This window comes from Coffea eugenioides, chromosome 2 (genome assembly GCF_003713205.1).
Source record: "Coffea eugenioides isolate CCC68of chromosome 2, Ceug_1.0, whole genome shotgun sequence".
In the NCBI taxonomy this organism is placed as follows: domain Eukaryota; kingdom Viridiplantae; phylum Streptophyta; class Magnoliopsida; order Gentianales; family Rubiaceae; genus Coffea; species Coffea eugenioides.
In genome coordinates, this window is record NC_040036.1 from 43,241,882 (window position 1) to 43,259,418 (window position 17,537).

Genomic DNA, 17,537 nt, shown 5'->3' on the forward strand with positions numbered 1-17,537 from the left:
CTTTAGGCTGTTTCCTTGTGGACAAAAGTGAAATAGAAATACTTGCTTCAGGAAAAGACTTGCTTAGACCGGATTCAACTTATTATCAATACTGTGACTTCCTAAGTTCTATGGAGTAGATGAGATTACATCAATCACATCAGAGGTTACACTTACTTGTTGGAATGGTATACATATGTTGATCTCAATTTTCATATGGTTGATCTCAATTTTCAATCAAGCAATATTGAACAGCTGCTATAGTTACCAGAACCATACAGAGTGAAGGATTTTCTTGGTTTTCGACAACAATCAGCATACTTGCATCAAGCAGTGCCTGTATACACTGGAATAATGGGCTCATTTTGGCTGCAATCAGGCACCTAAAGCGAAACTTTCATCAAAATCATCAATAGCGTCAAATTTTGGTTGTTTCACCAACTTTGCTATAGCCCTGAAATCAGCCTCAGGATATGCTTTAGTTTTTTTGTAGTATTAATTAATTCTCCAATGCTTAATTGCATTCTACAGGGCATGGAAGGATAGGACTCAGGAATCTGAAACATATCAAACCCAACGCTATAGAGCTAAGCATCTCAGCTGACGGCCCAAGCTCTCGTTCAAAACATGTCACAAAAATGTTAAAAAGGAGCAAGCAAACAAAATCGAGATTAGTATGTTGATTAATTGTTTAAATTAACTTGAATATAAGTTCATTTCATAACAGTAAACAATGAGTTCTTGACAGTAGTAGTTAATTACCCGGCCAGTTCCACAACTTTATTGCCCCCACACTTTTTTTTTTTTTTCTAATTCTTCATTTTGTCATGATATTAACTACTTATTATTATTATTATTATTTATTAGTTTTATCTTATCATTTTATTTTCTCTTAATTTATTAACTTGCTCATTTTCAGCATTAGCAATTTATGACAAGTTTTAGCATCTTTTCCTATCTTTCCAAAATGAAATTTTAAATTTACACGCGAAAAAAATATTAGGAGTTCAAAATTTTTGAATTAAATTTTTATATTAACTTTTATAGTACTTAGTTCAAATTTTTATATTCTTATCGTTCAATTATTAAATAGTATGTTATTTTTCTACATAGAGTATAGATGAAAAAAAAATTGATAATTAGATTTATTGAACATTATAAGTAAATATTTAAAACTAATAATTGGTGCAAAGGATTGTATAAATTGATAACTTAGTTTGTAAAAATAAATTTAAATGAGTTTACAAAAAAGTTAAAATAAATGAGTTATAAATGGGTAATTGACTTATCCAATTCATTTTTTAACTTACCCATTTATACCCATTAAGTTAACATCCTTTCTACCTTTTAACTCTAATTCCACGTAAACATTTCTCTTCCAAAATAAATTCTGGTATAAATTCTCTAGTGCAAAACAAAACAAAAATGAAGCCAAATATTCTGCACTATAACTTGGATAAATGAACCCAAATTCTAAATTTTTTGCATTCTAACTTCAACAATTAAATAACAGCAACTACTCGTCAAATAGCTCAACTTCGTCAAGGTATGAAGTAAGTGAAGATGCAAGATGCAAGTATGGGATAAAAAGAATACCATTATGCACCATATGATCCTATAAGAGAGTTCATGGGATGCTGCAATTATAACCCTTTTTTTTTTGTATGTAGGTTGAAATTATAACATAAGATCAACCTTGCACATAATATAATAGCTTTGGTCTTACGTTTGGCAACGAATATAATTTCACTTCAGCAATAACAACTTCATTTTTTTTTTTTTTTGCCTCTTCTAGTTCATGTGCGTGCCATGGCTTTCCCCCTTGCTCCCAACACAAGGGTATAGTTGTCCCTTCACTAACAAATCATGGCTATTCAAGTCTTTTCAACCTTTTTTTTCCCCATCTTGCGTGACAGTGTTAAGCCTTATAACGTTGGTCAAGCAGTGGGGGATAAAGTGTATACTACAGAAGTTGGGTGTGATAGAATGTAACTGCCCTACCTTCTTGGGGCAGAGAGCGATTAACCCTTTCTTTTTGGCCCGAAATGCCAAACGAGGATAGTCCATATGAGTCTAGTTGGCTGGCTCCATAGTCACTGCAAAAGTCTGTAGTTCATTCACTACTCGCAAGACTTCGAAATTCACGTGGAGCTAGAGCATCAACATTCAACACATGGTGGCATTTGGATCTCTATCACATGCTAATTGAAATAGAATGCAGATCTGGTCAGTGATTATCTGTGATAATCCTCATGAAATTATTAAGATGCGTGTGCAAGACTGCCAGGTTGATGAAACTTCTGACCTCAAGTGACTGGGACAGCCAAATTCTGTTTGCAAATATTTTAGATGATTTACAAAATCTGCAATTGGAAATAGAGCACACATGATCGTACGTGTATAAACAACTACACAACCCAACAAGAAAGCGATCATGAAACACAGAGTATATACATGGCATTATGAAATGTTAACCTACAATACAACCCACATTTTTGAACAACATTGTAACGACTTGTGTAACACATGTACCTGGGGATGCCCATTTACTTCCAATTCTGAATACATGAATATCAGAGCGATAACATCTTGAAGCTCAGGGACTCGTTAAACCACGCCTTCACCCAACTGCCACTTCTCTTACGAGAAATCATCTCCGACCTTGCTTGCTGCTGTCATCTGTGGCTGCCTCTGCTTCTTGCAGAGGACAAAGTTCCTCACTCCCTGCAATCCTATTGACTCTGATAGGTTAAGAGCTGCAACAATTGGCACGTGAATTAATCTTACTTCAAAGGTTGAGGACTAAGTTCAATGCCAATTTGCTACAGCTTGATAAAAATAAAATAAAAATAAAAATAATTGGAGATACTAGAACGGGTATGCCAAAATTTAGCGGTAATACAAATAAGGACCAAGGGCCAAAACAAGAATTTGAACATAAAATCTTGAAAACTGGATTGACAAGATCCCTACTGTCCAATCCTGCATTGGCTGGACAGAGAAGGAAACTGTTTACATCAGAACCAAAAACAGGAAAGCGCTCCTGGTGGGCATAAAGTTTAGAGCTGCATCCATCCCTTCTGAGACACTGTCATCCTCGTTCACCACAAACCTTATGGGTCCAGCGCTACCAAGGATGTTTATAGTAATCAAGAACTTATTGTTGCTATTATTCTTTCCATTCTTCTTCTCGTCATTCCTTTTCTTGGCCTTTGGCAGCAACCCACGAGTGTGTATTTAGAAACCACAGAATTCATTGAAAAAAAAAAAAAAAATCAGATTCGAAGAATTTAATAATTGGTCACCGGGAAGACCTTGTTCACAAGGTATAAATGAGGAGTCGAATCGAAGTAACAGATGTTCCCTCTGTCGTAAACCAGTCCTTGCTTGAGGTGAAATGTACCGGCTGCAGGTGACAAGCTACACTGACTTCGCAAGATGGAATTACAAAAATTTCATAATGCAATTTTCTTAAGAATTTATAGATAATTTGTGTAGGGAAAAAAACAGCAAAATTTCCATGAGGAACCAAGAAAAATAACTTAACCAAAAAAGGACACCACAAGTTTCCAAGGAATACAAGTGGAAGGAACTACGTATGAGCAATAACTAAGCAAGTCCTTACACATACGTAACCAAATACTCCTTGGAGCTTGATGGGGTACCGGTTCGGAAGACGATGACAGTGAACTCTAGGTTTCACCAAAAGCGAACATCAAACAGCCAATCAATGAAACCTAAATGCGCCAATCAACCCTTGAGTTCACGAGTTTAAAGAGTATAATTAACCATATCTGTTCCACATATAATGGTTGTAGTCTTAACAAAGACAAGAACTGTAGGGTCCCTAGAATCAGCTGCTCTACTTTTTCCCAATGTCTTTACAAGATTATTAACTAGAATTCTATAATGCAAAATGTTCTTCCCCATGTAAAATTAGTTCCTAGCTTGACAGCATCTTGAGTTGACCAACATAATTACAGTTGTTTGTTTGGACGCCAAAAGCCTCTACCTTAAGTTTAGTTAGTTACCCAGGGGTGTTCAGTTAATCTACCTAGAGCAGCTGAAAACATAGGGCATGGAAATATAGGGCAGAGATGGAGAAGCCAATAAAAAAGTGAAGGCAAATACAGTAATCTCAAGCAGAGAAGGAAAGTGGCAATACAGGATTGGACGGTCATTGACCAGAATATTGATATTTATACTACGAGTTAAAAAAATAGTGTCAGCTTTATTACTATTCCCAAGCTAGGGTAATCTGAGTTCTAGAAAACAACTTTAGGCAGTAAAGAAAATGTGAGGCAGGAAAGAAATAGGCCATTAAATTAGATAAAAGCATAAGAGCATGCTAAAATTTGACAAACCAGGAATATCAGAACTTGCATAGAACACTTGGTTAAAAATCTAATTTAAATAATGTTGTCAACAAGCTGAAATCTATAGAAGTACAATTCTTTACTTACCTTTCCACTTTGCTTTTAAAAAAGCAAAGCTTGAGGGAATATATGATGGAACTCTACAGTTTTAACCAATATAAATATGTTGAACTAAGAAATAAATGCTAGCAAATCCTGTCAAGTGAAAAAATTTAAAATATTACATAAGTGACATACTAAAGCCATCAGACTTTTAACACTTTCTTCATGTCAGATTTGAATCAAAAGCATACACTTATTATGTTTTAACTGGCCAAAAGCAATGAACTAAAAACCATACTAGTAGATTCCCTTTAACTGCAGGATCCCAAGATGCAGCACGAATCTTTTCAAGGAGCTCTAGTGCCTTATCAACAGTCGCCATCTTAGTAGCCATGCTTACCTAAGAAGAACGACAACTACATTAGTACACCTAAAGTTGACTGACGTCAATTTGGAAGTAAACAATTAATGGTTGTACCTCTCCATGGTTATTATAGCCAAGAAGCTTAGCCTGTTCCAACCTAAGTTGTAGAATCTGATCAATTATCGTTGTGTTAGCCAGATCTCCACTAGAAGCACGTGTCACATAAGCACGGTAAACTTCCTCCCTCAAGGTTCGATTTCTAGCATGTTGCATCACAGACATAAAACTCGGCGCATCCAATGTGATTATTCATGGTCCAGCAGTAGCATTTTCATACCCCTGTAAGGCTTATAGGATGATGAGTAATGCTATACCAAGCAACAAATGAACCAAAATGATGATGTCATAAGTAATGCCCCTTTCTAAACAGTTTACCTTAGTAACTGCAGTCTGGGCAGCCAATCCAAGTGCTGTAGCAGGCAATCCTTCAATATCTTTCTTGTCTGTAATTACCTTTTCATACTTTTTGTGGCATCCAGAACATTTTCCTCAAACTTTCGCAATAGTCTTGCCAGCTCCTGCAGACAAATTGAAAGCAAACGAAAGTATTACTTATCTAGAAGGTAAAACTGAACATCAGAAGTAAATTGCAAGATATATCTGGGCTACACATCATCATCATATTATGAGAGAAATTTAGTGTTCCTCAACAGAAAAAGAAATATAAGCATCATGCTAGAATTGCTCAAAAATAATCAACAGAAAGAACTCTCTAAAGACAACATCCAGGAAAATAAAACAATAAGCACAATGCAATTTATTTGGCAACCTATGTTATAAAAAATGAGCCATCCACCCATGATCAAGGAAAAATAGAAAAACATATAGTTACTCAAGATGTCACATTTACATCAAATTCTTGGCACCAATAATGAGCAGACAATCAAATTTTAGGCAAAGATACAGATAAAACAGATCAGATAACCACCAAAGGAATCTGAATAATCTGATTATGACGAAATATAGAATTCGACAAAGCAGCATATACCTGCTCAATTTTGTTAAATTGCTCTCTTTTATCATCTTCAAGAGCAATGCCACTCAATATGGCCTCCTTAATTGATGCTGCATAAGTAAGAGAGGTCCCGAGAATTTTTAAGCTCAGGCATACCAAATTTTAGTATGGCACTATTAAGTAACAAAAAGATAGGAAAATATCCTAGTACAGTTGTTGTAACTCCTCGTCAGTAAACATGCACATGTAATACTTAATCATATAAACCAAATTCCTTTCCTTTTGGGGATTAAGTCTAAATAAGACGTGTAGGACGTCATTTTTGTAACTTTATTAATCCAACGACTTGCAAGGTAGAAGACTGAGCATTAAACATCCCTGAAGGCAACATTTTATGCGTAGAAAACTCTGATGACAACTTTCTGCAATAACTTGCAAAGTAGTTAATGAGGAGACTAAAGAGCAATCTTGGTGGTCTTTTACCCTTCTATCAAGTGAAAAACTTGGCAAGAAAATGAACAAATTAACATATAGAACAATACTAAGAATATAAAGAGCAACAGATTCAGATAGTTTCATTCCCTATATTCATTCTGCATTACAAGCTAAAACTAACAAATTCAGTGGAATTTTCAGAAATACCTCATACCACAGAATGACTCAAGGCAAAAAGAAAATGACATACTTAAAAGGTTAGACATAAAAAACCAAAGAAAAGGACATGAGGATCAAGTAAGCACTCATAATGAGAAATTATATGTGACACTAACTACAGCTAATACAACAAAGTATGTACCTGCCAAATCAAACAGGGCAGAGTTCAAAGACATACTTTCAACTATCCGTTTACGAGCATCACTCAGCGAATCCCAATCAGGAGATTCCCGTATAGCTTTATAAGCACCAAAAGCAATACAGTGATATAACTTTTCCCTATCAATTAACAAAAAAAAAATGAAAAAATCTATAGCACGATTAATAACCAAAAATATATATATATATATAGACCTGCACTTCTTCAATGGCAGCACGAAGCTCAGAGCTGTCCTTAACGGACTTGAGGTGGTTGATTGCTCCCCAAACCACACTAATCCGATCAATTATCTTCTTTAACGGCTCCACCAATTTGGGCGACGTCGGCTCCACCGTCTTCTCCAATTCCTCCAATTCTCCCTCCTGCATTTACATGCATTGAATCATCTCGTTTGTTAAATCAAAATAAATGAATAAATATGATGTTAATTTCTTCAAATTTTGAAAGCACGAACGAGTTGCTTCAGCAAAGCGCGGATGCCAGGGCGGACGTGCACGGCCTCAATCGAATCAAACGGCGGGAAATTGAAGTCCGTTAGAAGAGGATTCTTGTCGCCGAGGGAGGACAATCTGGAAGGAGGTTGGGAGACGGTGGATTTTGATGGTGATACGGCGGCGAATGATCGGACGGTGGTGGTTGACCTGGTAGAGGTTTTGGCTGACCAGTGGAGAGTGTGGAGGCAGAGCAAGACAGAGGGAGACCAGAGAAGACAGGGCGGGGATTTGGGAAGTTGGGTGGGGTAAGATTTGGGAAGAGAAAGAGAAGAAGCTTTTAAGCAAAGGGATAATTGCAGAAACCTCCCCTGAGGTTTCTGACATTTGCACTGACCTCCCTTGTGGTTTGAACAATTACACTGACCTCCCCTAAGGTTACTACTCCTTTGCAAATTCAGTCCAAACGATTAAAATATTATTTTAGGGAGCGAAATTAGAATTTTTTACCAAATTTGTCCTTTGTACTACATGTCCAATAAATGACAAAATACTACAAATCAATTAACAATTAATAAACTTTAAGGAGTATAGTTTATAGACAAATACGCATTACCTATTTAAAGTACCGGCTCTTTATGGGTATTTTACTTTCAAACATTTAATTTAATACAAATATTTACGCTCAAATACATATTTGTATTTACTTTCAAATATTTAATTTTTGTTAAATACAAAAACTACCAATCTCTCTTCCGTAGAAATATTAATTTAACACTTTTTCAATTTTAGTTACAAACATTTATGTATTTAACATAAATTAAATGATTCAGAATAAAATACCCAAAAAGAGCCAATACTTTACTCTTGTAATAGATGAAAGCCATAAAGAATTAATACTTTATGGGCCATTTCTTTTTTTTAAATATTTAATTTATATTAAATAAATAACCTATCGATTTCCTTTTTGTAAGAATATTACTGTAACACTTTTTGAATTTTACTTACAAACATTGATATATTTATCATAAATTAAATGTTTGAAAGTAAAATATCTGTAAAAAGCTGGTACTTTAAATGGGTAATGTTTGTTTGCCTATAAAGAGTCAGTAACTATTTAAAGTACCGGTTCTTTAAGGGTAATTTACTTTCAAACATTTAATTTAATACAAATATTTACTCTCAAATACAGATTTGTATTTACTTTCAAATATTTAATTTTTGTTAAATACAAAACCTACCAATCTCTCTTCCGTAAAAATATTAATATAATACTTTTTCAATTTTAGTTACAAACATTTATGTATTTAACATAAATTAAATGATTCAGAATAAATTGTACATAAAGAGCGAATACTTTACTCGTGTAATGGATGAAAGTCATAAAAAATTAATACTTTATGGGCCATTTATTTTTTAAAAAAATATTTAATTTATATTAAACAAATAACCTATCGATTTTCTTTTTGCAAGAATATTACTATAACAATTTTTGAATTTTACTTACAAATATTGATATATTTATAAAAAATTAAATATTTGAAAGTAAAATACCCGTAAAGAGCCGGTACTTTAAATGAATAATGCGTGTTTGTCCATAAATTATACTCTTTAAAATTTATTAATTGTTAATTGATTTATGGGCCTGTTTGGAACCTGAGTTTTTTGGGAGTTTGTCTAAAATTTTACTGTAGTGCACTGTAGAAGTTTTTGAAACATTTTGTAGAAGTTTTTGTAAGGAGAAAACTTTTTTTTCTTTTTTTTTCCTTTTCTTTTTTTTCTTTTTTTTTCTCTGTCCCTTTCTTTTTTTTCTTTCTTTCCTTTTTCTTTTCTTCTCTCTTTTTTCTTCTTTCTTCTTCGTTACTCCGCCACCCCAGCAGCCTGCCAGCAACCACCATCCTCTCCTCCATTTCCCCTTCTCCTCCCTTCCCCCCGCCGCCCCCCTGCCCCGCTTCCCCTTCCCCCCCCGCCACCTCTGCCCCTTCCCCCTCCCCGGCCTTCCCCCTCCCCTTCGCCACCCCCCAGCAGCATTGCCGCCTCTGCCCGCCTTTCCCCCCCTTGCCACCCCTCTCTGCCCCTTCCCTCTCCCCCCGCAGCCCCCCTCTGCCCCGCCACCCTCGCCTCCCCTGTCCCCTTCCGCTTCTCTCACCATCTTTCTTCTCTTTCTTTTTTTTTTTCCCACAGAGAGGTGGGAGAGGAATGGCGCCGGACGTAGAGAGAAAAAAAAAAGACAAAAGAGGATGATGGCAGGGAAGGAAGAGGGGGAGAGGGAAAAAAAAAAAGACCGGCACCGGCACCGGAAATTGGCGCGAGAACCGGCGACGGAGCCGGCAATGGAGGTGGTGGTAGGGGAGGAAGAAGAAGAAAAGGAGAAGGGAATTTTTTTTTTGTTGTGTTTTGGATATTTTAAGTGTGTAGGTTAAAAACTTTGATAAGTTTTTGGGGGTTCCTGTAGTACAAGTTATTAAAAAACTAGTATAATAAAAACTTGGTAAAAAACAGGGCTTCCAAACAAGCTCTATAGTACTTTGTCATTCATTGGATATGTAGCACAAAGGGCAAATCTGGTACAAAATTCTAATTTCACTCTCTAAAATAATATTTTAATCGTTTGGACTAAATTTGCAAAGGATTAGTAACCTCATGGGAGGTCAGTGTAATTTTTCAAACTATAGGGGAGGTCAGTGCAAATGTCAGAAATCTCAGGGAGGTTTCTGTAATTATCCCTTAAGCAAAATGACTGGAATCGAAAGTGACGAGCCTGCTACTGCTAGCGCTGGATACTGAAGCGAGCAAGAAAGAGTGAAGAGGGTAGCCATGAGGAGTACGGTTGGCACGAATGGAGCCGTAAAGGGCTCGGCTTGTTCCGGATGATGCTGCATAAAATACGGGTTTGGGTATGTACACAGGAATTCGAATCCTGATTTGACTTATGGGTTTGGATTTAGGGACGGTCATTGGTTTGGTTTCTGAAGGCTGCAGCTGCAGGTGCTAGATAATGGGTTTGTTTGGATAGGGTATTATTTGAAATATTATTTGGAATAATTACTGTAGCACTTTTTGTGATGTGATGTATGTGAGATAAAAAGGTGGGTTGAAAAATGTGTTTATGATGCAAGCAAAATGTTTCTTTCTTCCGGCCTCAATTACTCTCTCCTCCTCTCGTCATCTCGTGTTAAATTGCAAGATTGGACCGTACACAGAGACATTTTTGTTTACTACAAGTGATTTTTCAGTTTATATAGCTTATGGATTACTGCCTTTTTTAATTTTAACGGAACCACCAATTATTTTGTTTCCTTGATGGCTTTTTTAGGATGGTTACCATTTGTAAAATTGTAATTCATTGACGTTTTCTAATTTATTTTTGAGGAAGATCTCACTTTATGACTTAATTGATAATAACTATCAAATTATGAGTGTATTTGGATAGTAGATTATTTTAGATAATTTTTTTTTGAAAACATGGTATAGCAGTTTTTTGATGTGATGTATGTAAGATAAAAAATTGATTGAAAAATGTGTTGATAGTGTGTTTGGATTGTAAATTATTTGAGATAATTTTGTGAAAAAATACTATAACACTTTTTTTAATGTAATATATATCAGATAAAAAAGGTGATTGAAAAATGTGTTGATAATGCAAGCAAGTCAGTGTGTGTAAATAAAGTTTAAATAATGTGCATTCCAAACACACACTTATTAAATAGAAGCAAATAAATTTTGACAAATAAATTTTCTCTTCTTTATTCTTCTTCACATTTTGGGAATTCCAGTTTGTGATCAGGTTGTCATTAATTTCTAAACCAGTTCTCAAAACATTCCTCCAAACAAGATATCACTGAAGTAAAAGCAGCCATGCATATAATACCAGCTAGGAAGAGAATGTACTTCAATGTTAAAAACGATTTTTATTCTTTCTCAGCAATAGCTTGGCTAATATACATATACAATTTGGTCAAGCGGGATTTGCTGGATTTCTTGTATGACAACCCCAAAATCGCGTGTAACTTGACCTTTATGTAGTATCGTTTCATCCTCCTAGTACAGAATATCATCTTTATCTTCATCTTGGACGTTGGTGCCTGTTCAACTGAAAAGGTAAAAATGTTAAAACAGAGAAAAGAAAGAGAAGAGATCAAAAACAATGTCAAAACTAGTAATGGATTGTACTACCTTGCATAACCAGATTTGGAGTTTTTTAAATCTACTTGAACATCGCTGTGAAGATCCCTATTTAGTAGAAACAAATTGTAAATTTTCAAGTGATTTCTCACCTACAAGTACTTACTATTTAGTTTCTTTTGTAGGTGCTGAATTTAAAATCTGTGACAAAGAATTCGTGCGAGTGGTTATAGAGATTGTTCGTGAACATCTTAGAGTAAAGTGGCGCTATAATCAGTTTCAGATACATTGGTACATCCCTTGGTTGAAAACTTTGCTCGTGAGTTCCTTACACCTACATAAGAGCCATGCGATGTGGTATGCTCGCATGAAGATGTTGCCCGAATTGCTGAATTTTCTACAATCCATCGATTTGAGGGCAAATCGCTTTAAAGAGAATGGGAATGATACGAACATGTGATCAATGGCGTCAAATTCTAAAGATGATTCAAGATAAAAAAGCGGTTGATCCATTGAAACTCAAAAAATCTGGATCCCTTCCTTGGTTTGGAGTAGTTTTCTATAGCTTGTCATTATTTTGACTTTTAACTATTATGTGTCATTTACTTGAAATATTCCAGCCATGTGTGTTTCGCTATTTCCAGCAAATAGCAGGTGGTTAATTAGTTAATATTAAATCATTAGTTTCATACAATAAAGGCTAAGGTCATGTTGACTATAGTTAAGCCAATTTGAGTTAGTTAGTTTCTTATTCTAGTCGAATTAGAGTTTTAGGAAAATAGTTAATTGTTTCTAAGTTGATTTAGATCTTTGAGTTTTGTAAAAAACGATAAATAAGTTTCAAGTGTCAACGTTTTTCATAGTTAAATCAAATGATGAATAAAATTTGAGAGTTTTCTCTTTCTTGTTTGTTGGAAATGTTCCTTGATACAAAGTGAGTCGTTTCTCCTTTGTTCAAATTTTGGCTTATCAATTCAAGACCACGTTGAATTGTAGTGTTATTCTACCAACACATCTTGGTTCGCTATCTTATTGAGTTGTGAGTCGCGATTAAATTCGAGATTCTCAATTTTGTGGGTTAGAGGGGTCGAGATTGTTCAATCTTTGTATCAATAACCAAGTCGAGATAGATTCTTCTACTGTCTATTTTTTTTTAAATTTTTTTTATCAAAATTTAGATAGAGCTGTAATCGAGTCGGGTCTGGATTAAAATTGAATATTTCGGATTCGGATCTAAACTCCGATTAGATATACTTGTATCGGATTCAACCCGAATGCCCAACGAGTCTTGAATTTATTCTTTTGGATCCGAGTCGGATTAGGTTCAGGTATTAATAGGATATATCCAGCCAAAAAAATTAGGCAAAGCAATGAAGAAAATATCTTTCTAAACAAACATTAATTGCACACCATAAATTTCAATTAAAAACAAAAAATTATTATATATAATTATTATAATGCCTACAAAGTACAATCTCTAAAAGATCCAAACAGATATTAAATATTCAAATATATTATCAAAATAATTATTTATTCAAACCATTTTTTAACTCGGGTCGAAACTCAATATTTCGTATTCAAACCATTTTTTAGATTAGATTAAGCGGGTCCGAGTCAAGCCCGGATAAACAAAATTAAAACTATATCCATACATGAAAATATTAAGCAGATTCCGGTCAGGTCTGGATAAAAAAAGATGAAGGAATTTCTTTTGTTTTGGAGGAGGATACTAGAGGAGTTTGCTTCCCTTTGTAACGAGCTGCTTAATTTTCTATAAGCCAACACGCCATGTGGTACTAGCGATCGTTCAAGACTTAAACTATGAACGGTTTGGTAGTTTAGCATAAATACTAAGTGCACGACAATGTACGGAATCTAAAATAGAGAACAAAGAAGAAAAATGTTGGAGGCTAAAGAAAACTTGTATTGCACTTATGAACACCTACACAAGATTGGACACAAATGAGGGCAAGCCAAGAAAACTATACAAGTTTTTAGAGAATTCTACAATAAGTCCTCTTTCTAGAACTTTCTATACAAGGCAACTTGATACGAACATGTGATCAATGGCGTCAAATTCTAAAGATGATTCAAGATAAAAGAGCGGTTGATCCATTGAAACTCAAAAATTCTGGATCCCTTCCTTGGTTTGGAGTAGTTTTTTTATAGTTTACCATTATTTTAACTTATAACTATTATGTGTCATTTGCTTGAAACATTCCAACCATGTGTATTTCGCTATTTTCAATAAATAATAGGTGGTTAATTAGTTAATGTTGAGTTATTAGTTTCATACAACAAAGGGTAAGGTCATGTTGACCATAGTTAAGTCAATTTGAGTTAGTTAGTTCCCTATTAGTTAGAGTTTTAGAAAAGTAGTTAATTGTTTCTGAGTTGGTTTAGGACTTTGAATCTTATAAAAGGCCATAAATAAATCTCAAGTGCCAACGTTTTTTATAGTCAAATCAAATTGTAAGGATCGAAAACAACCTAAGAGGGGGGTGAATTAGGTAGTTTCAAAAACTGGCCAAGTTATGAGTCACCTTTTTGAGTACTTGCCCTCTTTTTCTAAAAGACTATACAATGGAGCAATTGATGAGAAAGCACAAGTGTTTATGAGTAGAAGAGATGAGCAATTTATATATCAAAACAGAAAGTAAAAGAGATAAAGTATCAAACCAAATACCAAACTCCTCTTGAGTTTGAATGTCACTTTGTAGAGCAAGCTTCTTCAAGTTGATCAACTTACAACCAATCTCTTGTGTACAAGGGAAGGATCACTTCCTCCTTGCCCCAAGTCACACTTGGTCAAGTAAGGAAGTTTTACTATCGCTCAGATAACTCTCACAAAGCTACACTATTGAAGTAACTGAAACACACTTGAAGAACTAATCGAAAATTATACAACTAAGAGTACAAATCTTCTTTTAAGAGTATTCTTGCACTTGAATCACTCTAAATATGATGTAGTCTCAATGTGTCAAGTTTCCTGTAATCGAGTCGGGTCTGGATTAAAATTGAATATTTCGGATTCGGATCTAAACTCTGATTAGATATACTTGTATCGGATTCAACCCGAATACCCAACGGGTCTTGAATTTATTCTTTTGGATCCGAGTCGGATTAGGTTCAGATATTAATAGGATATATCCAACCAAAAAAAATTAGGCAAAGCAATGAAGAAAATATATTTCTAAACAAACATTAATTGCACACCATAAATTTCAATTAAAAATAAAAATTATCATATATAATTATTATAATGCCTACAAAGTACAATCTCTAAAAGATCCAAACAGATATTAAATATTCAAATATATTATCAAAATAATTATTTATTCAAACCATTTTTTAACTCGGGTCGAAACTCAATATTTCGTATTTAAACCATTTTTTAGATTAGATTAAGCGGATCCGAGTCAAGCCCGGATAAACAAAATTAAAACTATATCCATACATGAAATATTAAGCAGATTCAGGTCAGGTCTGGATAAAAAAAAATGAAGGAATTTCTTTTGTTTTAGAGGAGGATACTAGAGGAGTTTGCTTCCCTTTGTAACGAGCTGCTTAATTTTCTATAAGCCAACACGCCATGTGGTACTAGCGATCGTTCAAGACTTAAACTACGAATGGTTTGGTAGCTTAGCATAAATACTAAGTGCACGACAATGTACGGAATCTAAAATAGAGAACAAAGAAGAAAAATTTTGGAGGCTAAAGAAAACTTGTATTGCACTTATGAACACCTACACAAGATTGGTCACAAATGAGGGCAAGCCAAGAAAACTCTACAAGTTTTTAGAGAATTCTACAGTAAGTCCTCTTTCTAGAACTTTCTATACAATGCAACTTGATACGAACATGTGATCAATGGCGTCAAATTCTAAAGATGATTCAAGATAAAAGAGCAGTTGATCCACTGAAACTCAAAATTCTGGATCCCTTCCTTGGTTTGGAGTAGTTTTTTTATAGTTTACCATTATTTTAACTTATAACTATTATGTGTCATTTGCTTGAAACATTCCAACCATGTGTATTTCGCTATTTTCAATAAATAATAGGTGGTAAATTAGTTAATGTTGAGTTATTAGTTTCATACAACAAAGGGTAAGGTCATGTTGACTATAGTTAAGTCAATTTGAGTTAGTTAGTTCCCTATTAGTTAGAGTTTTAGAAAAGTAGTTAATTGTTTCCGAGTTGGTTTAGGACTTTGAATCTTATAAAAGGCCATAAATAAATCTCAATTCCAACGTTTTTTATAGTCAAATCAGATGATGAATAAAATTTGAGAGTTTTCTCTTTCTTGTTCCTTGGAAATGTTCCTTGATACAAAGTGAGTCCTGTTTCATTTGTTCAAGTTTTGACTTATCAATTCAAGATCACGTTGAATTGTGGCGCCAGTCTACCAACACATCTTGGTTAGCTATCTTGTTGAGTTGTGCGTTACGATTAGATTCAAGGTTCGTAATTTTGTTTGTTAGAAGGGTTGAAATTGTTTCATCTTTGTATCTATAACCTGGTCGAAATAGATTCTTCCGCTATCTGTGCAAATCATTTTTTCAAGAGCGGGAGTTTGGAGAATAGAGCTCGCATTAGTTGGTCCATTTTTTATTTCGTTCGAGACTAATTTCATTGTTTCATTTGTAGATTACAAAATTGTCCATTCTTATTTAGTTTCATCCATGTAAGATATGCCACATAAACATCAACTAGTGATTGTTTGTACTATCTTGCATAACCAGATTTGGAGTTTTTTAAGTCTACTTGAGCATCGCTATCCTATTTAGTAGATACAAATGGTAAGTTTTCAAGTGATTTCACATCTACAGGTACTTACTATTTAGTTTCTTTTGTAGGTGTCGAATTTAAAATCCGTGACAAAGAATTCATGCAAGTGGTTATAGAGATTGTTCGTGAACATCTTAGAGTAAAGTGGTGCTAATATCAGTTTCAGATACATTGGTACATCCCTTGGTTGAAAACTTTGCTCGTGAGTTCCTTACACCTACATAAGCGCCATGCGATGTGGTATGCTCGCATGAAGATGTTGCCCGAATTGTTGCATTTTCTACAATCCATTAATTTGAGAGCAAATCGCTTTAAAGAGGATGGGAATGATACGAACATGTGATCAATGGCATCAAATTCTAAAGATGATTAAAAATAAAAGAGTAGTTGATCCATTGAAACTCAACAAATCTGGATCCCTTCCTTGGTTTGGAGTAGTTTTCTATAGCTTGTCATTATTTTGACTTTTAACTATTATGTGTCATTTATTTGAAATATTCCAGCCATGTGTGTTTCGCTATTTCCAACAAATAGCAGGTGGTTAATTAGTTAATGTTAAATAATTAGTTTCATACAATAAAGGCTAAGGTCATGTTGACTATAGTTAGTTTTAGTTTCCTATTCTAGTCGAATTATGATTTTAGGAAAATAGTTAATTGTTTCTAAGTTGATTTAGATTTTTGAGTTTTGTAAAAAATGATAAATAAGTCTCAAGTGTCAACGTTTTTCATAGTTAAATCAAATGATGAATAAAATTTGAGAGTTTTCTCTTTCTTGTTCGTTGGGAATGTTCCTTGATACAAAGTGAGTCATTTCTCTTTTGTTCAAATTTTGGCTTATCAATTCACGACCACGTTGAATTGTAGCGTTATTCTACCAACACATCTTGGTTTGCTATCTTATTGAGTTATGGGTCGCGATTAAATTTAAGATTCGCAATTTTGTGTTAGAAGGGTCGAGGTTGTTCTATCTTTGTATCCATAACCTGGTCGAGATAGATCCTTCCGCTGCCAGTACAATTCGTTTCTTCGAGAGCTAGAGTTTGGAGAATCGAGTTCGCATCACAACTCTTATATACAAACATCTAGGGCATTCCACAAAAATCTTAAACAATCTATAACATTTTGGAAGTCTCTAGAATTTGATATAGACTTCTAACAACATTTGATGTAACCTCAATGTTTTAGGCAAGTCTCCAAGACTTGACACTTATTTGGGAGAATGAGGTGTGGGTTTATTAACGGTCCTGATTTTTCCTCTAAAACATAATGTACAATGGTACATGACTGGTCAGCCGGGCACGATCAGTGGAAACAGTGTGATCTATGTCAACTTGATATGTGAGCTTTTGAATTGTAATAGTTAAGGAGAGAATCTAATTGCTTCTGCTCAACACTGATGGTACTTCACTTAGAAACCCGAGACCAGCAGGAGTTGAAAGAATCATATACAATCATTTGAGGGAATGGATTAGTGGGTTTAGTAGAAATCTGGGGTGGACTTCAAATACAATTGCGAAATTATGGGGGTTAAGAGATTTCATTCACTCAATCAACTGTAACTGACCCAACTTCAAAGCAAAAATCTGGCATTGAATATGCAA

General features: G+C 34.6%; 1 long non-coding RNA gene across 3 annotated transcripts; it reads right to left on the reverse strand.

The window, feature by feature from the left end:
• Window positions 1-1,700: 1,700 nt before the first annotated feature.
• Window positions 1,701-7,311, reverse strand: LOC113760692. Of its 3 annotated transcripts, XR_003467093.1 has the most exons (9): window positions 7,045-7,311; window positions 6,785-6,952; window positions 6,573-6,709; window positions 5,810-5,886; window positions 5,197-5,339; window positions 4,876-5,100; window positions 2,512-4,797; window positions 2,285-2,342; window positions 1,701-2,180 (listed from the first exon to the last, which is right to left on the reverse strand). It is a non-coding gene; the product is annotated as an uncharacterized LOC113760692 (long non-coding RNA). The 3 variants fall into 3 exon arrangements; XR_003467094.1 differs by having other exon boundaries at window positions 1,701-2,342; window positions 6,609-6,709; XR_003467092.1 differs by having other exon boundaries at window positions 1,701-2,342.
• Window positions 7,312-17,537: the final 10,226 nt, after the last annotated feature.